This window comes from Camelus bactrianus, chromosome 2, assembly GCF_048773025.1.
Source record: "Camelus bactrianus isolate YW-2024 breed Bactrian camel chromosome 2, ASM4877302v1, whole genome shotgun sequence".
NCBI lineage: Eukaryota > Metazoa > Chordata > Mammalia > Artiodactyla > Camelidae > Camelus > Camelus bactrianus.
Window position 1 is genome coordinate 60,363,748 of NC_133540.1, and position 24,241 is coordinate 60,387,988.

At 39.7% G+C, this 24,241-nt stretch overlaps 1 protein-coding gene across 10 annotated transcripts in view; it reads right to left on the reverse strand.

The window, feature by feature from the left end:
- SGMS2 (sphingomyelin synthase 2) overlaps positions 1-14,168 on the reverse strand; it is an 82,382-nt gene extending 68,214 nt beyond the window's left edge. For 6 of the 10 annotated variants that reach the window (XM_074342695.1, XM_074342698.1, XM_074342683.1 and 3 more), the window contains exon 1: positions 13,514-13,841. The gene's annotated coding sequence lies outside the window, so the exon portion shown is untranslated. Of the gene's footprint in view, positions 1-13,513; positions 13,843-13,938 lie in introns of those variants that run through there. The other 4 variants (XM_074342705.1, XM_074342704.1, XM_074342658.1 and 1 more) reach the window with 2 other exon arrangements.
- Positions 14,169-24,241: the final 10,073 nt, after the last annotated feature.

A 24,241-nucleotide genomic window follows, 5' to 3' on the forward strand; every position in this document is an offset into this window, starting at 1 on the left:
AGAAAACATGTGTTGAGTGCCTACATCATGCTAGGGGGAAAAAATGTATAAATTTTGCTCCTGAGGAGCTCAGTCTGGAAGAACCGTAATTTCAACAGAAAATCATATTACAACATGGTAGTCTAGTGACAGAGAAAGGCCTAGGTATTCCGGAACAAAGAGGGGACACCTAGCCCAAGGGACTGAGGTGGGAAAGGGAGACAGGAAAGCTCCCTGCAGAGGATGTTGGAGGTCAACTCATTTGTGCTTTAAATCGCTCCTCTGAAAGTGTTCAACAAGATCACCACCTAAAGGAATCTTCAGCATTGTAAAACCCAACAAACGCTGTGCTCTCACCTTACTCAAGAACTCACAACAGAATTGATTACTCCATCCTGCTTTAAACATTCGATTTTGTTGGCATCTGGAGCACTGCTCTTTGGGTCCTCCCCCTACCTCATTACTACGCCCTGGTCTCCTACTCGATCTATTTATTAACTCTGTTATTCTTCATGGCCTGATCTCTGCCTTTCTTCTCTGCCTACTAAATCTCCTTGGGTAATTCTAGATTTCCCATTACTTCATAATCCACTTCAATGCTGACACCCTCTGGCTCCGAGCTTGCCTATGAGTGCAGTTCTCAGAATCACTGTTCCCTGTTTGACAACTGTCTTTATTAGAATGACTAATAGGCAGCTCAGACTAACTAATGGCCAAAACAGAACTCTATTCCCTACAACCCCCTTACCCATCAAAAAACTAGGAGACCTGCTTGACTTCTCCTACTCTGTCATGTCTCCTATCCATTAAGTCCTGTCCATTCTATCTCCAAATCTCTCAAATCCATCCACTGTTCTCCATCTCCAACACCACCACCCTGCTCCAGCCAGCATCACTCCTCCTGCACAATGCTGCCAAGAGCTTCCTAACTGCTTCTCCCCTTCCTAACTGCTCTTGCCCCTTCTACTCCACTCTGCCCAGCAGAGAGATCTGTTACACATGTAAATCAGATCTTGTCCCGCTCCCTCTTAGATCACTTCACAACGCCTTCTCATTGCATATGGAATAAGATTTATACTCCCCACAAAGTTTGCAAGCACCCCCGACTCTCCCAACTGGGTTCTGCCTGCCCCACCACATTATCCCTCACCCCTCTCTCTCCTGCTCAGACACTGCAGCCAGACTGGCTTTCCTCCCTTCCTTCCCTTGTGTAACTAAGCACTTTCCCTGTTCCCTCTACTGGCTCCTTCTTACCCTGCACATCTCAATGCAAGCTTTACCTCTTCTGACAAATCTTTCCTGACTGTGCTAGAGAGGCTTCCCCATTTGCTCTCAACACATTTCCTTTAAAGAGCTGGTCCAAGTCTGAACTGATCTTATTTATTTATTAGTTTTACTTGCTTGTCATCTGCTCAACCTCCCTTTTCAGCACCTTTTCCTCTCTCAACACGTCAACTCAAACAATCTCCATTAGGGTAGAAAGCTTGAGTATTGCTCACTGAATTCCTAGAATCAAGAACAAAGTCTAGCACACAGCAAGTGCTCAAAAATTGTGTGAATGTACTAATCAACTTCAGAAGGAACTGAGGAGGGCTTGGAGCTAGTCTCAGCCACCTGCGTAGCACAGGTATCTGATAAAGTCAGTGCATTTATGAAATCCAAAGCAACCTATCTTGAGAACTTGGTGAGAACAGTGTCTTGTCCAGTATCTGGGGGAATTTTTTGCTACAAAACCCTCCACCATTATTTCCTTCCTCCGCATTTAGGTATCTTCCCGCACAGAATTGCACTTCCTTCCGTCCTTCCGTCCTTCCGTCCTCCCTCCCTCCCCTCTCCCCCTCTCTTTTCTCCCTCTCATACTGTGCCTGTGTCTTTCTACATTATAGTCTTAATCTATTCCTGGCAGACTGAGATTTGATATCAAGTAATGATTACTGATCTAGGTTTTACAGTGGCCTGGCTTCCTAAATTGTCACAATAAGCAACTCAACAAGAGCACAAATTAGTAAGCAACATCATGCATATAAACAGGGCAGGGCTAGGGTGAAGACAGCAGTGGATAAACAGGTGAGCAGTGAGGTGACAGATAAGAGAAGTGTGGTGAGGCACGAGGGCTGAGGCCAGGGCAGATGATGCATTCTATTGTATCATAACTCTCAAAGGCACATGAGCAGCCATCGTTCCTATACACATGAATCTAATAATCTAAATATTTCATTTATAGGCACAGGCACACCTCCTGCCATCAAAATTCACAAGCATACTCGACAGATAACCTTAGAGAGATGTTTCACTGTACCCTTCAGCCTGTCCGCTAGTTCTAGCTAAAGGCACCAGAACCAGTTTTCTCTGACTCCATGATATAATTCAGTTTTTAAAACACAATACACCAAAGTCACTGATGGTAATTGCTAAGGGATAGTTCTGAGGATGACCTCAGATTCGTGCAGGGTGTTGTTCCTTAAGGATAAGGCTGGTCAGAGCTGAATGCCTGGTAAGGCAACCAACCACCAGCCACACATGGCTACTGAACACTTGAAGTGTGGCTAGTCCAAGCTGAGATGTGCTGTAAGTGCAGAATACACACCAGATTTCGAAGATTTAGGAAAAAGCTAAAATGTTATGAATTTTCTTCCCAGTCATGCATATACATATGTATATTTGTTTTCATATTATTTTTCATTAAAGGTTATTACAAGATATTGAATATAGTTCCCTGTGTTACACTGAAGAAATTTGTGGGGGTTTTTTAAATCTATTTTTATATATAGTGGCTAACATATGCAAATCCCAAACTCCCAAATTTATCTCTTTCCACTCTCTTTCCCCAAGTAGCCATAAGATTGTTGACTATGTCTGCAAGTCTGTTTGTTTTGTAGATGTCATCAGTGTCCTCTTTTTCTCTTTTTTTTAGATTCCACACAGGAGTGATATATGTTATTTTTCTTTCTCCTTCTGGCTTACTTCACTTACAATGATGATCTCTAGGTCCATCTATGTTGCATATTAATTATAATTGACAATATTAAACATAACATTTTAATATGTTGGATTAAATACGCTCTCAAAATAAGTTCTTAATAAAGTGACTCTAAATCTAAAAAGGTATATTTTAAAGAGCTGCAAATATGAAAATATCCTGTCCTCATAGTTTTAAGAGTTTTCAATTTTTTTATACTTCTACACAAGACAGCCTCTTCCCCTTAGAAACATATATATTTACACTATCCAGCTAATGGTCCACCCATATTTATTTCAAATTACCAGAAATCCTCTATTATCCCCTATTTCACTTCTTGAAACAGGAAAATTCCCAAGATTTTACTTAGTACATTGGTGCTATTTCTACATTACACAAAGGGAGACCCTTAAATGATACAAGCTGTCTCCAAATCACAGTGTGAGATTGTTATTGGAGGATTCTTTAAAAAAAAAAAAAAAGAATGATGATTCTTGCTATTTTTAATTTCCATAATTCCAAGATATTATCTACTCTGGGGTCTATAATCCTCTAGGTGCTGACTACAGATGATCCAATGAATGATACTACCTTTTATTTGTTTAATTAATTACAATTTTAAAAGCCCTTGTATAGGAGTGCTTTTGCTTTCAAAGAAATCATAATAACTTTGCCAGGTAAGCAGGGCAAGTGATAGACTTTTAAAATGTAAAAGGAATCTGACCTCACACCTGTCAGAATGACTATCATCAAAAAGACCACAAATAACAAATGTTGGCATGGATGTGGAGAAAAGGGAATCCTTGATCACTGTTGGTGGGAATGTAAATTGGTATGGCCACTATGGAGGACAAAAAACTAAAAATAGAACTACCAATATGACCCAGTAATTCCACTCCTGGGTATATATCCAAAGAAAACAAAAACACTGATTTGAAAAGATACATGCACCCCAATGTTCACAGCAGCAACATTTACAACTGTCAAAATATGGAAGCCCTAAGTGTCCATCACAGACAAACGGATAAAGAAGATGTGGTGTGTATATATATATATATATATATATATATATATACACATATACACAACAGAATACTACTCAGCCATAAAAAGGAATGAACTTTTGCCATTGGCAGCAACGTGGATGGACCTGGGGGTACTATGCTTAGTGAAATAAGTCCGACAGAGAATGACAAATACTGTACATTATCACTTATATGTGGAATCTAAAAAATAAAACAAACTAGTGAATATAACAAAAAAGAAATGGACTCACAGATAGAACAAACTAGTGGTTACCAGTAGGGAGAGAGAAGGGGGAAAGGCAAGAGAAGATAGGGGACTAAGAGGTACAAACTATTATGTATAAAATATATAAGCTACAAGGATATGTTGCACAACACAGGGAATATAGCCAATACTTTATAACTATAAATGGGGTTTAACCTAAAAATAGTGAATCACTATGTTGTACACCTGAAACTCATGTAATATTGTAAATCAACTATACCCCAATAAAATATTTTTTAGTTAAAAAAACACAGGGAATCTGGAGTTAAAACTCAAGCAATTATCACCGCAACCATCACTACCATCATGTGTGGACCATCGCCTTACCCAACAAACATGCAAGGTTATAAGGACGGCCATATGGGGTGCAGAGCCACATTTCTTTTAGGCAACTCTGATACAAGGCCTGAATGGCTCGACTTGCTCTGAAATCAACAAGACTTTTTTCCCTAAAATCTTGACACTGTCATTTAAGATATTTGCTAGGTATAAAAATGTATAGAATTACAAAAAGTCAACTTCCTCTGCCCCAAAGTGGTTCGGTTTACATGCAAAACAAAACAGCCACCAAAACGTAAATACTTGGAATACTTGAAGTGTCCAAACAATAAATCATGAGATTAAGCAGCTCTTCTGCACGGCTGGCACAAGGAACAAACCAAAACACAGACTGTTCTAGTAACTCTGTGTTAGTTTCCTGTTGCTGCTGTGTAAGTTACTGTAAATTTAGTGGCTTAAAACACAAATTTCTTTTCTTACAGTTCTAGAAATCAGAAGTCCAAAATGGGTCTCAGTGGGTTAACACCAAAATGTCAGCAGGGCTGTGGTCGCATCTGGAGGCCCAGGGGAAAATCTATTTCCCAGCCTTTTTCAGCCTCTAGACATGCCATGCCCTGCTTTGCTTGTAGCCCCCTTTTCTTCAAAGCCAGCAATGGCTGTTTGAGTTTTTCTAATAGTGACAACTCTCTGATTCTGATTCTTCTGCTTCGCTTTTCCACTTATAAGGATCCTTGTGATTACACTGGGTGCACCCAGCTAATCCAGGATAGTCTCCATATCCTAAGTCAGCTGATTAGCAACCTTAACTCCCCCTTGGCATGTAACGTAACTGACTGATAGTGTCTGGGGATTAGGACGAGAACATCTTTGGGGCGCCACTACTCTGCCTACTACCGTCTCCAAGAGTAATTAGAAAATGGTCAAAGAAACCTCACCATGTACAAGCTGTTCTCCTCCAATGAGGATTTTTAAATATTTTAATTTACAATAGGTGAAAGCCCTGCAACTTAAAAAATAAGTAGCGTTAGAGCAGCAGGAACAGATTACAGCTGTATGTGCCAATCAGGGGGATGGGAGAATGAACGTACTTCTTTCCCGGACTCAACACACCAGGACTGACTGAGCACTCAGAAGCTTTTGGAAAGAAATGTTTGACACCATATTGAAAATTAATATCTTTTGATGGCAACACTGAAATATGACCTAGCTGTAGACCTCCACATGGTAAATCATATGGAGTTGATACTATGTTTGGACAGGTGTGATGCTCCCTCTGCTAAAACTGCATGTGCAAGGACACAAACGAGGCCCAAACTGTGAGATACATGCTAGATCAACAGTGCAATGGTTAAACTCTGCAGCCAAATTGTCTGCTTTCAAAACCTAATTCTGCCTCATGCTAGCTCTGTGACCTTAGGCAAGTGACTTAACTTCTCTGTGTCTCACATAAGGATTCTTAAAATGGGGATAATATCTGCCTCAGAGTGTCCTTAAAGAAGGACAAAGGAGTAAGAGTTCTAAGTGCTCAAAACAAACCCTGGCACATAGTGAGCACTTTATTTGGTAAATAAAATTTTAAATGTTCCTGCTTGCTGCTTACAACTTGCCAATCACACTACATACCCAGGGAGTATACTTCTCAACACTAACTAATCCATCACAGAGGATATGATTATCATACATATATATACACACAAAAAGTTAACAAAAACATATATCATACATATCATACATACACACAAAAAAATTAACAAAAACAATGCCCTTTGTTGCTACTAAAGTTTGGTAGAAACTACTGGGGTAGTAATAACTGGATGGCTAAATAACTTACAGATCAAATGCAAATCACAGAAAACAGTAGCAGTTGTATTAAATAAACCGTCTCAGGGCCTCCTAAAGAAAGACGCACAGCATACTGCCCGGGGAGGACAGTAGGGTCTGTGATTCTTAATGGCCCCGGCATTTTCTGGGACAGTGGTGTTCATGGTACAATACTCCTCAGAAGGCTGAGCTCTGTGAGGGACAGCAGCGGTTGTGCCCCACTAACACCACCAGCATCTGCTGAGAGGGCTGGCATATTGTGACTGCAGCTTTGAAAGCTTTTCAGCATTCACAGCTGATGTTATATACTGCTTACAAAAGCTGTTGAACTCAATGGCAGTGGGCAGTCAATTTCAATAATTTTATCTTAACCCTGAAGGAAAGGAGGAGGGCGGGGTGAGGGATGGGCCCCAGACCTTACTGATACAGGAAAGATGTACAAATGGCTATTCCATTACAAGAGAAATACACTCCTTTCATGACAATTAATAAGAAACAATTTGGTGTTTGAGATAGTAAGAATGAACCTTTTGTTTTAAAAGTTAGAGGTACATCTTACATGCAAAAAATGATAGCTGAGCCCCCCAAAATTAACTATGAACCAAGCATTATCCTCGTTGGTTCATACACATAAAGTCATATAATTTATAGTAGTCTTAGGAAGTAAATACTATTTTATTCCCATTTTACAGCCAGGAAATGGAGTTTAATCTGACAAAGTTGCTCAAGGTCACCTAGTGGTGAGCGGTGGTATTGCGACCTGAGTGCGCGTTGCCTTCATCTCTCACCTCTCTGGCAGCACAGACCACAGAAACATTCCAGGAGATGGGTTAGTAGACACGCAGTCCCATGTCAAAATATATACCCCCCCAAACCTGCCACACCTCCAAAGCTAGTGGAGAGATTTAGAAAGCCTTGGGGGATACTAGGCAGTGTGTGGGCATTACTAGAATCAGCTGGCCCTGGCTTCAAATCCCTGCTCCACTTCCTACCAGCTCTGCAGCCTTGAGTACACTAACCTTTCTAAATTGTTTCCCTAACTCCACAAGCGGAGATAACACAATTTCTACTTTGCAGGCCTGTCTGGAGATGAAGAGAGCATTTGATTTAATCTTCTCTAGAGCTTATCTCAGTATCTACTGTTATCTAACCATCACCATTTTACAGCACTATCTCCAGCTTCTGTGTGTGGGGAAGCTTGGATAACCAACCTGTTTGGCCTCTCTCTGTTTCAAAGCTTAGCTTCATTTTCAGCTACTGCTGCCAACCTTTTCCCGAGAGGCCTCTACTTCTCGCTGGAGGCAGGCTGCTATCTAAAGGTATCCCTCCACGGCACCCCAACCAGGTAAGTGATCCGTGATCCCAACCACTCATGCTTTCTATAAGCCTCTTCCCTACCCCTAAATGAAAACTCACTCTTTCAAACCTCTGTAGGTGTCAGATCAGACTACCTACTTCAAGTTCTCCCAAGTAAGGAAACGTCTCCTTAACCCATCTCAGTGGGAGGTGTGTTACGAGGTGACTTCCCAGGATGACTCTTGTCAGCAGAGCAGGTCAGAGAGGCCCCCGATGTGTGTTTTCACCCCTCCCAGGCCAGACCTTCCAGGATCACATGTGACCGCAGTTTCAACAGCAGGAGCCAGTTCTCAGCAGGCCGTGGGATTCGGTACAATTCGCCAAAGCACACAGAACCTGCCTTTGGCACATGTGCGTCTTTCTACAGTTGTTTTCCCACCTCCAGGGCTATTGCCCCCTTCAGTCACTGCCATTTGTGGAAAAGCTTTTCAAAAGCTTAATTCTTGAGGGGAGGATGTAGCTCAGTGGTAGAGTGCACGCTTAGCATGCAGGAGGTCCTGGGTTCAATCCCCAGTACCACTGTTAAATAAATAAACCGAATTACCTCCTCCTAAAATTAATTAATTAATTAATTAAATTAAATATAGACCTGAATAGATATTTTTTGCCCAGAGAAGGCATACAAATGGCCAATAGGTACATGAAAAGTTGCTCAGCATCATTAATCAGCAGGGAAATGCAAATCAAAACCCACAATGAGCTATCATCTCACACCTGATAAGATGTCTGCTATCAAAAAGACAAGAGAGGGGAGGACAGAGTTCAGTGGCAGAAGGTTTAGCATGTCCAAGGTCCTGGGTTCAATCCCCAGTACCTCTGTTAATAAACAAACAAATAAATAAACCAAATTACCTATTCCCCCAAAAAAAGACGAGCCATAACAAATGTTGCCAAGGATGTGGAGAGAGGGACCCCTGTGCGCTGTTGGTAGGAATGTAAATTGGTATAGTCATTGTGGAGGACACTATGGAGGTTCCTCAAAAAATTTTTTTAGAAAACAACAGAACTATCATATTATCTAGCAATTCCACTTCTGGTATCTATCCAAAGGAAATGAAATCACTATCTCAAAAAGGTATCTGCATCCCCATGTTCATGGTAGCATTATTCACAATGGCCAGCCAAGACATGGAAACAACCTGTGTCCACTGATGAATAGATTTTTTTTAAGTTTAATTCTTATCTTATATTTTGCATTTCTAATCATCTTAATTGAAAAGAGGTGATTAAATTCCAGAGGCAAATAAATTCTCCTCCCTCAATTTTCCATAAACATGATGCCTCCAGGTCCAGTTTCAGTTGGATAGGAGTGGGCCTTTATGCAGATACTCATTGAGCACTTTTCCTGGTGAAGGCAAGTCCTGACAGGTAAACTTAGAGGTAACGATGCCCTGAGGTAGGTATTTCAGTTCCTTCTCAATTTTGCCTGAGGCTGGCCCTGACGTTCCTTAGTTCGGGCACTTCTCCTTCCACAGTCAGACGTATCGCTCTAGGTGAACCTCAGCACAGGCTCTGCCAGGCAGAGAAGTGACACTCACCTGAAGGGCTCTTCCAGAGCTTTTTTCCTATTTGACTTTTAGTAGCTGGCTGTCTTTTCTGACACTTTGGCTTCAACATTATTATCTTTCATCTCCTCCCCCTACCCTTTAATAATTTTAATATGTGGCTTTACTTACTCTTTTTAAATACTACTATGTTGAGAGAAAAGATGTAAATATAAAATGCTCAATCCAGTTAATGCTCTAAAAAAAAAAAAAAGTAAGAATGTACCCAAGTTTGGTTTGAAAGTTTTAATTGACGCTATCAAACTAAAGACACAAAATTGTAAGATAGAATTTTAAATTTTAAGCAAATCGTCAAATTAGGGTTTGGCAGTGTGGAAAAGCAATTAGCAAATAAATGGTTATCCTATTTATACTTTAATTATATTAGCTGTTTCTTTACATTCTGCTTTGAATTACAAGTCATTGTTAGGAATAAATAAATTGAACTGATCTGGATTTCTGTCTGAAGAGGCTGGATTGACCACTCATATTCCAGTATCTTTTACCAAAACTGTAAGGATAAAGTAGCTAGCAATGGAAATGTAATTTTAAGCCCCAAGTAAAATTAAAATTTTGACTTAGAGTAGCAAAGAGGGTAAGATATTACAGTAAAATTTGAGAAATATTTAAATGAAGAAATGCTTTATACCTATAATGAAAGGTAGCTAATGGAAATATCTTGTACTTTTATTAAATCAACCCAAAAATGTCTTAGCAATGATACACTTTTCAAGAGATCAACAACAAAGGTGTAAGATTTTTTAAAAGGTGACCTATTTAAAAGTGATGGAGCTCATTCTAAACCTAGCGATAAATCTGCTAAACGTGATTATCTACGAAATGTAACCTGTCTATCTTTCTGGGTACTAAGGAGGCAAACTGTAGAAGCAGAATTTCTTTTCTGTCTGGCAAAATTAGCACTGCTCCCTTCTACAGTATTTCCTCACAAAAGTTTAGCCTTATGGCTAATAATAATAAAAACACAAACAGTTCTTTAAGAAAGCCTCTGTGTTCCGTTTTTATCAGATAAATCCCTTGTGTAATGAGCTACTGACCTATTGTGCAGCTCCACAGAGAATGTTGATCCTATTGCTCAGATCTTACGAGAAACACTAAAGGAACACAGAAATTAAAACCAATTTTAAAGAGAAAGGAGAAAGTTTTCTAATTCTGAATATGGTAAAAACAAAAAAAAGGCAGCTAAATTAAAAATTAAATTCACTTTTTAAAATGCAAAATGACTAAAATAATCATGAATGTTCACACAGGGCTAGAAGGATACTTAACTGCAGTTGCTTAAAACAGTGAAAACTGGAAACTAAATATCCAACAACAGGGGCTTGGTTAAGTCAGGATACAGCCATACAACAGAAAATTATAAAAGCTGCTATACAAGTATATTTTAATGATATAGAGATGTCCATATGTGGGTGAAAAAAAGTAAGTTAGAAGGTAGTAATGCAGAAAATGAACCCAGTTTTGTGGAGAATAACTTTCTAGTTGTGTAACTTTAGGAAACTTACTTAATTTCTCTAAAGCAGTTTTCTCCTCCATAACAGTACCTACCTACCTCACAGGACTGGAGTGGGGAGAACAGGAAAGTCTTGTGTACAAAGGAACGGGCACATTGCCTGGCCCACAGTAAGCACAATACATGTTAGCTCTTGGTGTTGTGTGTTCCCAGCGGTGAGAAAGAGTTTGAGGATCTGGGTGGTTGCAGATTTGTTTACGTTGTACTTTTAAACTTCTATAAGCAACATACTACTTATAACAGGAGGAAAAATAAATAAATTGGAACACTATTTGCACAGTGACTATTCTCTTAAAAAACTACAATGGTGCTTCACTCACAGTAAATAAATCGTGGTTGAACTAATTTTACCCTTCAGATTTCTTTTAAACGAGCTTGCTCTGGTACATTTAAAATTATTTAATTAAAGGGCTAAATTTGTCTATAATATTTTTACTGCATAAAGCAAGGCATACTAGCATTGTTCAGCCTCATAAGAATTTATGAGCCCGAGCTCAATGCCCATTAGAAAGCCAGGAGATCTCGAATTATCAGTGGGAGGCAGTCTATCATAGCCTAACCACGTCTAGTTTCCTCCCAGCTCCCCAGCCATCTCCTTTTGACCCTTCTTCCTCTCCATAATCAAAACCTAGAAGCTCTTTTTACTGGACTGTAAGCCTCAAGTGCAGATACGGTGCCTCCTTCCTCTTAGTATTGCTAATACCTAGCTTAGTGACTGGAATACAGTAGCTGCTCACTAAACAACTGAATTGAATAAATATCTGATAGTAATAGTTCAGGATAGAGGCTTCAAGTTCCCCATAAGAGAATTAGATAAAGGTAAATAGGCTACTCTAGTCTGAAACTGTCTAGAATTCTTGGTAATTACTCCTTAAAAAAAGAAAACAAACAACATCTCACTTCAAAGTATCACTTCTTTAAAAAGGAAAAGTTCTCATTTGTATTCAGTTGCCTATTTTAATAGATGTGAGACTATTTCTGTTTTTTCCCTGTGTATATTTAAAGTCCCACAAGAATTCCAGAGAGTTTAAATTGCTCAAAGTAACACAGCTAGTAAGTTACCACCCAGATAGCCTCACGTCTTCTGGATTCTGATGACCAAGATCTCTCTGCATCACACACTTTGGGAAAAACAAACATTCCTTGTGACCTTTGACCCTAAAAGTTTTTGCAGCTATAAGAACAAATGTTTTCAATAACCCTGAGCAAATGCTCCCTATCCTTCCAAATATTCCCTAGGAGCTTGTATGAGATTCTGAGAAAACAGAAATTGAGGACAGGAAGCAGCACCCCACGGGTGTCCAAGTGTTTCCCTCCAGGTTCCTAAGTCAACCAGCCTTACTTAAAAATGAAAGTACAGAAACCAAATTAAATATTAACTCAAAAAAACACTTCAACCAGAAGACTGTTGTGAAGTAAGACCAGAAGCAAACCAAGGAAAGAGCTATAATTTTGTACCGCTTATTTTTTAAAAAAGGAAAAAAAAAGTTAAGGGTAAAGTTAGAGAGTTCACACATCCAATCTTCCTCCAAATTCCAGGTTTGTCACTTTTAGCCACTGCTCTCTGTTCAAGCAGTGAATGGCAGTTTCCGGTATGTGGTGTGGGAAACAATAATCGTTCAGGTATCCACACAGAAGTGTTTAATTTCCTGAAGACATCACTTCTCACTCTGAGGAACTTGTCAAAAGGATTTCATATACTAAACCTCAGCCCACCAGGTTTATAAGTAAGAAATTTTGTGTAAATTAATTGGTGATTACCTAAGTCAGCTGGAACACAGTGTTTATATATATGTATATATAATACATATGTATATATATTACAATTTACAACTTGTGTATGTATACAGTTACAATTTGTTGAGGTCTGCTTTGTGCCAGACATTATGATAGGTCTTTTGCACTTTAATCCTCATTATTATCCGCTGAAGTAGTTATAGCCCCATTTTACTGGTTCAGAGTGTTTAGAATGACTGAGAACCCACCGTTCATAGATGAAACTTGGAATGAAATCAAGAGTTTGAAAAGTTAAGTTTAAATTCAAAATCCACGCCCACCTAGGACACTAAACAATTGAACCGCTTCAAAAATTTAACATGCATGTCGAAACGATTTTAAGGTCATATTAGAGCAAGCAAGGTGAAACAGAAGAATGACAAAGACTGGTATTAAAAAAAATTACAGGAGACAAACAAAACATTTGAGTTGTTTCAAGATGTAGTCGCGGGCTATTAACGATTATCCAAATCTCAGAAAGGTAGACAGGTCCACTGCTACCTATTTGCGCTGAAAAACCAAGCCTCCCTCTCCTTAAGTGGAGTAGCTCTGGCATGCCAAACGCTGAAAGGTTTCAGTGTAGGCAGCCCAGAACTGGGCTATCACTGTTCACACATCATCAGTAAGTGCCTCTCAAAGAAGCTAAAAGACAGTCCCTCCTCCACCTCCTGAACTTCAGCCCTGACCTCCTCCAGAGTGGCTCTGGCAATCTATGGTTCCATCTGTGTCCTTTCAACGCCAGGACCGAGTTACCCGAAATGGTTGCAAATGAATGAGATGACTGCTCGGAGCAAGGACACGAAACCACAAATCCATCCTCAATCAGGCAAAATCAAGGAAGGATGCCCCGAGGCCGGGCGCTTGGGGGCCGAATTGGAGCCACGTCTGCGTACGCGGTCCACCTTCCCCTCCCCGCGCTGCGCCCGCAGCGCCGCTTTCCAGCCCATCCTCCTCCCCAGCCCCTCGGGCACTCCTTACCAGCTCTCAGCTGGTGCTCCAGACCTTCCCAGCTGAAGGCACTAGCTCCCGGGCCCGGGATCTGCCAGGGGACGGAGCCCGCTGCCGCAGCCACCACGGCCGAAGCCGCTGGAAAGTTTGCTGGGGGTCTCGTCTTCTCGCGCCTCGGCCCCGCCAGGGAAGCAGCTCTCCCGGTCGCTCCCGCGGCTGCCGCCCCCGAGGCCGCTCTCGGCGGCGCTGCAGCACCGGCCGGGCTCGGGCGGCCGAGGACGGCTCCGAGCGCGCCGAGGGCGGGGTCTCCCCGCCCCGCTCAGCCCGCGGCGCGGCGCTCGGTGTTTACCGCGGCCCCGCGGCCCGCTCTCCCCGCCCGCCGCCCTGCGCGCTCCTGACATCATTCATTCTCTCACACCCTTGCCCGCCCACTCCATTTCCAAACAGTGACTCACCCACCGGCCCGGTGGCGGCGGCGGCCGCTCCCGCTGCTGTGGCTCTCCAGGCGCAGAGCGGAGCTCGAAAAACCGGTGCGACTTCTTAAGAAGAAAACCCCAGCCAACGCTTCCCTCTCGCAGCCGTTAAAGGTGCAGGGAAGGAGGGGCTTGGCAGGCAGGGCCGATCGGCTCAGGGTGGAAAGGCTGGAGCGGACCTCCCGAGTGGTGACAGAGATCAATCTGGGAAAGTTCTTTGCGTGCCACTCCCTGCAACTTTCAAGGGTGGGGCCCGGAAGGGATCCCCCACCCCCGCACCCCGCCTTATTCGGGAACTGCTTCCTGACGTAGGTGTGAGTAGGCTTGGGACAGTTATTCACAGGTTATTGCCCCGTCCTAGGTCAAAGAGGTGAGTTCCCAAACCTCACAGGGTTGCCTGGCCGGGTTAGTCATGAATCCGCACGATGGTAACTCTAGGCGTGAGCTGGAAGGGTGCTCCAACTTAATGAGGCTAATAATACTTTCCCTTCGGTGACTAACCACCATGTCATTTGTCCTGTTAATTGATTTGCTTCTCATTAAGGATAAAAAACAGTCACCAAAATAAACAGTGAAAGAGTAGTTCTTTGCTCAACGGAACACTGTGCTTTTCCGCAGCTTTTGGAACACAAGGCTGCCGTGTGTGGTTTCTTTGATGAGCTCAGCACTTATGTTTTTTTAGAAAGGGTGTTGCCCTCTTTAAAATGGTCAAGGCTCTATATTTCTTGGAGTTGCTATTCATACACCTGCTGGGCAGTATTCAAAGTAAATGATGGCACCCTCAGATTCTAACTAGAATGAATCGGAGGGAATTTGGCCACATCTTCATTGAAATTAATTGACAAATATATTTTATGTTAATTTCTACTTTAAGACCGGGTAATTATGTCTAGAATTTGCACTGGCTTATCCATATAAGCAACAAAAATAATCCAGAGTCATCTCTGGGTGCCCAGCGCAGAAATCATGGAGGTAAACAATCCTCTGTTTATGGTAATTAAACATGTCGGTAATGATAAAAACGGGACAGTCCGGAGACTGTAAGATGTTGTCACTACAGAAGTTTTCCCCAAATGAAAATGGTCCTGAAAGTAACCAAAGGTTTAACAGCATTCAATTTCAAGCTACAGAAAGGTAAGAACCCAAAAGAGAACACCAACAATCGAAATTTATTTTCCTTGGGTTTGTTTTACGTTTGCAATAGGAGTTCGTTTTCAGTTTTACAAAGCCCAGGCATTTTGCCCAGAAGGCAATAGCAAATGGACTGGTTTGCTAGGATGCCGTCAAAGTAAATGGAAATTCAAACCAACAGTTTTTATAGACAACAACAGATCTAATCAGAGGCTAGGGGGTCCTGTCCATTGGTGACATGTAAGTACGAGATTCAACTGTGTATCCACAGGCAAGTTTGAGTAAATATCACACCTACTCCCTACTTTATGACCCAGATGTTGAGATATTATGAAGGTATGTTTAAATAAGATTTTCTACCGATCTTAAAAACTGATATTGTGGTCTTTGGGGCCCATGGACATGGATGAAGTAAAAAAGCTCAAAAGAAGGCCTGCCATCCTGTTTGCCTTGTTCCTGATGTAAATCCTGCAGCTCCGTTGGAGGAAGATCACCGGCTGTATAGGAGGCTGTTTAATGTTTGAATTTGCAGTTACTATCGTGTCTCAGTTTAAATATTGTGAAATGAATGATTAAATGATTTTTTATTAAACCGCTTAAATATTCTCCAGTAAAAAAAACCATAAAGTTTTCCCACTCTAGTCACTGCCAATATTTTGGCAAATTATTTGTCTTAATTTCCATGTTTGAAAAACATCTATTGACTTGTCCATTTCACAGAGAGAGATGATTTCTTCTCTTTTTTTTAACTGAATCTTTTTGTTCTTACAACATATCAAAGTTTACTAAGTCCCTGATTAGTCACCTACCAAAAATAATAATGCTGAATGGTCTAAGGGAGGGAAAGGGCTGACATGTGTGTTTCTGTCGTTTTTTTTTTTTTTTTTCCTAACTCAGTACATACTGTAAATCGAGTTTTACAGATATTTCTTTGGTATTATAAAGCATACTGATTAAGTTAGGAAAACATATATCTGTAGTACTTATCTGCTCTATAATAACTTGTACTCTGGGAGTACCTAAGTCATTGACTGAACCAACAAATTTTTTTTGAGTTACCACTTTGTGCCCACATTGTTTATCTCAGAATCACCATGTGCATCTTCTAAACATATGTCTCCTATTTCAGCAATGGGGAATTTTGCTTAAAAAAAATTGCATAAGGATGTCTATTGTAGTGCTATTTATAATTTTCCCAGGATCCAGTGCCTGGCATGTAATTATTCAGTGAGTGAAATAAAAGAATGAACAAGTCTTAAAGAACAAATTAAAAGTGAAGTAACTCCATGTTGAGATACTATACAGGCAATAAAAAAAATTAGTTCCATAGACTTAAACTTAGAAAACTGTCCTTATAAAGTGAAAAATGTAAGATGGGAAATACAGTCACACACACATAGACACATGACATTTTTATGATTCAAACACACCTCCTCCCCCAAAATCCAGAACCAAATTCTTGGAATGAGATATAGTCAGCTCTCTGTATCTGCAGATTCTGCACCCCTGGATTCAACTAACTGCAGATAGAAAGTATTAAGAAAAAGATTCCAGAAAGTTCCAAAAAGCAAATACTGAATTCACAGCACCAGCAATTATTTACATAGCAATTACAGTGCATTAAATATCATAAGTAATCTAGAGATGATTTAAAGTCTATGGGAGGGTGGGCATAGGGTATATACAAATACTTCTCCATTTTATATAAGGGATTTGAACATCCATGGATTTCCCTATCTCCCAGAATCATGGAACCAATTTCAGGCAACTGTATAGAAGGGAAGAATGTGAGGGGGAAACTGGTATTTCTAGACTATTTTTCAATGAGCCTGTATTACTTTTGAAATTAAAAACAACAACACAGGCAATATTAGAACTCAGATGAATCCATGGCATAACAGAGTTTACTGTCTAGCTGGAAAGATAGTAACACCCAGAACAACTAGAGATTAAGGCTGCTTATCCTCTGGATTTGGGGTTTCAGATACTCACCGGGTGCCAGGCCCATCCAAAGTGCAAACATCTACCACTTACCATGTACATACCGTATACCAGGGACTATACAAATTGTTTCATATCTCTATTATCTCATTTAATCCTTTCAGCAACAGTCTGAGGTAGACTCCTAATGCCCTCCTCTACATATGAGGTAACCAAAGGCAAGAGAGATTGTCGTCTTCCAGAGATCACATTCAAATAAGTGACATCATAGGGGCTTAAAACCAGGGTCTTCTGGCACCAAAGTTCATGCTTTGGGCCACAATTCCTTAAATTGCATCTACACTGATACAACTCTTTTGATATAACAACACTCTACTTTGGTTTTTAAAACATGTTTTACACTTTATCAAAAAATATAAAGTAATACTACTATATATAGAGCAATTGGAAAATGAAGAAAAAAATATAACCACTGTTTAACATTTTGATGTCTGGTCTCCTTCCCTTAGATTTCTGTTGTTTAAGATCATTTCAACAACGTCAGGCAAATGATTCTTATTCTAATTTTTAAAAATTTATCATAATATCAGATGCTCTTTCCTCAAAATTATCATTTTAGAGGCTGCATGGTGTGCCCCCCCCCCAATGTGCTTGTGCATGTATGTGTGTGCATTGAACTTAGTCTCTCTGAAATCTGGGAGCCTAGTTCTTGATTGGGGAGTAATTTAGTTTAATATTTTCACATTCTCTGTTAATGAAGACCATTGGGCTATCTTTTTTTAGTTAGTACTACTATACTATATGTACAAATATTCTATATTAGATGAAAGTGTTTTGGGTATTCAGAAAAGTAAATGAAATGTACTATTTGCCACATTTTGCTAACATTACTGGCCATGTTATTTCTGGATAGAGGAAAATGGAGAGGGTGCAGGGAGAGTAATAAGCAGTTCTGCAGCAGTCCAGGTGTGAAATGGCAGTGATCTGCATTAGGAGAGTTGTGATGGGAATGTAGGAATTAGAGCAGATTTGAAGTATAATGGACAGAACCTGCAGATCAGTTGGATATGGGGATGGGGCCAAAGATGACTCTTGCTTTTTTTGTTTACTTGAGCACTTCGGTGGATGGTAGTGCCCTTTACCAAGACAGGGAATGCCAAGATAAGAACATGTTTATGAAAGATGATCATGAATTTTATTTAAACATACTGACTTTGAGATATGAGATGTATAACTGGAGATGTCAAGTGGGCAGCTGACAATAGTAGCCAGGGACTCAGAAAAGAGCCAAGGAACTGGATATATACATTTGAGAATAGTCAACATATAGATAAGAAAGCCTTAGGAGAGCTTGGCCAAGATGGTAGAGTAGGAAGACTCTGAGCTTACCTCCTCTCACAGGCACACCAAAATTACAGATATTTAGAGAGCAACTATTGATGAGAAAGACCAGATTCTACCAGAAAAGATCTCCTGTAACTAGAGATATAAAGAAGAAACCACAAAGAGATGGGTAGGAGGGGTGGAGTCACAATTTAGACAAGACCCATACACCCAGGTGGGTGACACACCAGCCCCGGGATCTCTTAGACCCTGACGTGAGCAGACACTGTAGCCTACCTTGTCAGGACCTAGCCAACACACCAGTTCTGGGAATCCCCCGGTACTGGCCATGCCCACCAGCTCCGGGACACCTTGGGATACCAGTAGCCCCAGAATCTAGCCCCACCCACCAGCAGAATGACACCAGCTTTGGTCCCCCCAGGGCTCTGCAGCTAGAGACACCAGGACCTGGCTCCACACACCAGTGAGCCAGCACTAGTCCTGGGACCCTCCTGAGTCCTGGGCCCACCCATCAGCAGGCTAACACCAGCTCAGAGATACTTGGACTCCTCAACCAACCTGGGCTCCAACCCCATCCACCACAGGCCGGCACCAGCTTTGGAAACCCCAGAACCTGCAGTAAGTTGTGTCAAGAACTGGTCTCATCCACCAGCAGGCCAATACTATTTCTGGGAAGGCCAGCCCCACAACTACCTACCACAGAACCTAGCTCTGCTCACTGTGTGCAGCACTAGTCCTGGGACAGCCCAGGTTTCTGCAGCCAGCTGCCTCATGACCTGGCTCTGTCAACTAGTGGCTATCAGCCTCCACACAAGTCAAGGCCAGCAACCAACCAGACTGGGGAGCCAGCCACGCCCATGAAACCACTCATAGTAATCAGCTCATCACAACAGAAGAACTATGCAGTGTAACTTAGGGAATACCCCTAGAGCATGTAGCTCTGGTAACCAGAGGGGAGTGCACTATGAGGATGCATAGAATATCTCCTACAAACAGCCACTACTCCAATGTCTGGAAATGTAACCAACCTACCAGATACATAGAAATAAAACAGTAACTTGGACAAATGAGGTGACAGAGGACAATGTTTCAAGATAAAACCCCAGAAGAAGAACTAAGTGAAATGGAGATAGGCAACCTACCTGATAAAGAGTTCAAGGTAATGATTGTAAAGATGATCAAAGAATTCAGGAGAAAAATGGGTGAACAGAGTGAAAAATTAGAAGCTTTTAACAAAGAGTTAGAAAATAAAAAGAAGAACCAGAGATGGAGAATACAATAACTGAAAAGAAAAATGCACTGGAAGGAATCAACAGTAAGTTAAAGAAGAAGAACTGGAGATGAAGAATGCAATAACTGAAATGAAAAATATACTACATGGAATCAGCAGTTGATTAAATGATACAGAGGAATGGATTAGTGTGCTGGAAAACAGAGTTGTGGAAATCACTGTTACTGAACAGAAAAAAAGGAAAAAGAATAAAAGGAAATAAGGACAGTTTAAGAGACTTCTGGGACATCAAGCATACTAACACTTGTATTATAGGGGTCCTAGAAAGAGGAGAGAGAGAAAGACGCTGAGAACATATTCGAAGACATAATGGCTGAAAACTTCCCTAACCTGAGATAGGAAACAGAAATCCAGATTTAGGAAGCACAAGGAGTCCAAAACAGGATCAATCCAAGGAGGAACATACAAAGATAATTTGTAATTAAGATGGCAAAAATTAAAGATAAAGAGAGACTGTTAAAAGCAGCAAGGGAAAATTAGTAAGTTACATACACAGGAACTCCTATCAGGCTATCAGCTGACTTTACAGCAGAAATGCTTCAGGCCAGAAAGAGGAGAACAATATATTTAAAGTGATGAAAGGGAAAAACCTACAGCCAAGAATAATCCACTGAGTAAGACTTTCATTTAGATTTGATGGAAAGATCAAACGTTTTGTAGATAAGCAAAAGCTAAGAGTTCAGCACCACCAAACTAGCTTTACAAGAAATATTAAAGGGACTTCTCTAAGTGAAAAAGAAAAGGCCACAACTAGAAATATGAAAATTACAAATACAAAAAGCTCATTGTAAAGGCAAATATATGGTCAAGGTAGTAAATCAACCACGTACAAAGCTAGCAGGAAGATTAAAAGACAAAAGTGTAAAATTGTTTATATCTGCAATAAGTAGTTCAGGGATACAAAAAACAAAAGGATGTAAAATATGATGTCAATAACAGTAATCATGCTAGGAAGAGAGTAAAAATGCAGGGTTGTTAAAATGCACTTGAAATTAAGAGATCAGCAACTTAAAATTATCATGTATATATAGATTGCTATATATAAACCTCACGGTGACCATGAACCAAAACCAAATGTAGAGACATAAAAAGTAAAGAGAAAGGAATTCAAACATAACACTAAAGAAAGCCATCAAATCATAAATGAAGAGAGCAAGAGAATAGGAAAGAGAAGAAGTACAAAAACAACTAGAAAACAATTAACTAAATTGCATTAACTAAGTACAACCTATCAATAATCACTTTAAATGTAAATAGACTTGATGCTCTAGTCAAAAGACATAGGGTGGCTGAATGGATTAAAAAAAAACATAAGACCCATTTACATGTTGCCTACAAGAGGCTCACTTTAGATCTAAAGATGCACACAGACGGAAAATGAGGGGATGGGAAAAGATATTCCATGCAAATGGAAATCAAAAGGAAGCCAGGGGAACCATACTTATTTCAGACAAAATAGACTTTTAAACGATACTTATTTCAGACAAAATAAACTTTTAAACAAAGACTATAACAAGAGACAAAGACATTACATAATGATCAAGGGATGAATCCAAGAGGAGAACACAATAATTGTAAATATATATAATTAAACACAGGAGCACCTGAATACATAAAGCAAATATTAACAGGAATAAAGGGAGAAATGGACGGCAACACAATAATAGGAAGGGAAGTTAACACCCCACTTACATCAACAGATAGATTATCCAGACAGAAAATCAATAAGGAAACATTGGTCTTACATGACACATTAAACCAAATAGATATGATATAATATAAATAAATATAAACTTATTTGATAAGACCAGCATCACCCTGATAGCAGACAAAGATACAAAAAAAAAAATAGAAAATTACAGGCCAATATCACTAATGTATATAGATGTAAAAATCCCCAAGAAAATACAAGCAAACTTACTCCAACAATTCATTAAAAGGATCATACACTAGGATCAACTGGGATTTATCCCAGGGATGCAAGCGTTTTTCAAGATCTGCAAATCAATCAGTGCAATACACCACATTAACAAACTGAAGAATAAAAATCATATAATCATCTTAATAGATGTAGAAAAAGCTTTTGACAAAATTCTACAACCACTTATGATAAAAACTCTACACAAAGTGGGTATAAAGGGAACATACCTCAACATAATAAAGGCCACAATAGACAACATCATACTCAATGGTGAAATGTTGAAAGCATTTCCTCTAAAATCAGGAACAAGACAAGAATGACAACTCTTGCTATTTTAATCAACATAGTATTGGAAGTCCTAGTCACAGCAATCAGATAAGAAAAAATACATAAAAGAAATCCAAATTGGAAAGGAAGAAGTAAAACTGTCACTGTTTGCAGATGACATGATACTATACATAGAAAATCCTCAAGAAACTACTAGCCATCAAAAAACCACTAGAGCTCATCAATGAATTCAGTAAAGCTGCAGGACACAAAATTAATATACAGAAATCTGTTGCATTTCTAACATTAACAGCAAACTATCAGAAAGAAAAATTAAGGAAACAATCCCAAATACCATCGCATCAAAAAGAATAAAATGCCTAGGAATAAACCTACCTAAGGATGTAAAAGACCTGTACTAGGAAAACTATGAGACTGATGAAAGAAACTGAAGATAACACAAACAGATGGAACGATATACTGTGTTCTTGGATTGGAAGAATTAATTTTGTTAAAATGACAATACTCTGAAGGCAATCTGCAGATTCAATGCAACCCCTATCAAAATGCCAATGGCATTTTTCAGAAGTCTGGAATAAATTATCTTAAAATTTGTATGGAAACACAAACAACCCCGAATATCCAAAACAATCTTGAGAAAGAAAAACAGCTGGAGGAATTACACGTCCTGACTTCAGACCATACTACAAACTACACTAATCAGAGCAGTATGGTAGTGGTACAAAAATAGACATATAGACTAATGAAGCAGAATAGAGAGCACAGAAAGAAACCCACACACTTACGGTCAATTAATCTAAGACAAAGGCGGGAAAATATATAATGGAGGAAGGAATTTCTTCAATAAGTGACACTGGGAAAACTGGACAGCTGCATGTAAAAGAATGAAATTAGAATATTTTCTCACAGCATATATAAAAATAAACTCAAAATGGATTAAAGACCTAAATGTAAGACCAGGAACCACAAAATGCCTAGAGGAAAACATAGGCAGAACATTCTTTTTCATAAATGGTAGCAATATTTTTTTTGATCTGTCACCTAAAGGAAATGAAACAAAAGCAAAAGTAAACAAATGGGACCTACTTAACATTAAAGCTTTTGCACAGCAAAGGAAACAATTGACAAAACCAAAGGACAACTTACTGAATGGGAGAAAATATTTGAAAATATTTTGGGGGGTTAATATCCAAAATATCTAAGCAGCTCATAGTACTTAATATCAAAAAAACAAACAACCCAATTAAAAAATGGGCAGAAGACCTGAACAGACATTTTTCTGAAGAAGATATACATATGCTCAACAGGCACATGAAACAATTCTCAAAATCACTAATCATTTGAGAAATGCAAATTGAAACCACAGTGAAATATCACCTCAGAATGGCTATGGTCAGAAAGATCATACATAACAAACGTTCGTGAGGATGTGGAGAAAAAGGACACTGTTGGTAGGAATGTAAATTGGCGCAGCCACTGTGGAAAATAGTATGAAGGATTCCTAAAAAACTAAAAATGGAACTACTATATGATCCAGCAATTTCACTCCTGGGCATATATCTGAAGAAAATGAAAACATTAATTTTAAATGATACATGCACCTCAGTGTTCATAGAAGACTCATTTACAATAGCCAAGATAATGGAAACAACTTAAGTGTCCATCAACAGACAAAGGGATAAAGAAGATATGATGTACATATACAATGGGATACCACTCAGCTATAAAAAGGAATGAACTTTAGCCATTTACAACATGGCTGGCCATGGAGAGTATTATGCTTAGTAAAACAAGTTGGACAGAGAGAGACAAATACTATGTTATCACTTATATGTAGAATCTAAAAATAAAGCAAACTAATGAATATAACAAAACGGAAACAGTGTCAGAGATACAGAGAACAAACTAGTGGTTACCAGTGGGGAGAAGGGAGGGAGAGGGACAAGATAGGAATAGGGGATTAAAAGACACAAACTACTGTGTATAAAATAAATAAGCAACAAGGGTATATTATACAGCACAGGGAATATACAGCACAGCCAATATTTTATAATAACTATATATGGGGTATAATCTATAAAAATAGTGAATCAGTATGTTGTACACCTGAGACTAATACAATATTATAAATCAATTATACCTCAATTTAAAAAAGCAAGCCATAGTTAAAAATGAGATGGCCTGGAAAGAGAGTACAGAGTGAAAAGAAGAGACGTCCAAGAGAGAGCCCTATATTATAGGTTTGATGAGAAGAACACTGCAGATGATGCTGCAAATACATAACTAGAGCAATAGGAAGAACACCAGGAGAGTGTAGTATCCAGGAAAACAAGGAAAGACTTTTTGAGAAAGGTGGAATGGCTATCCAT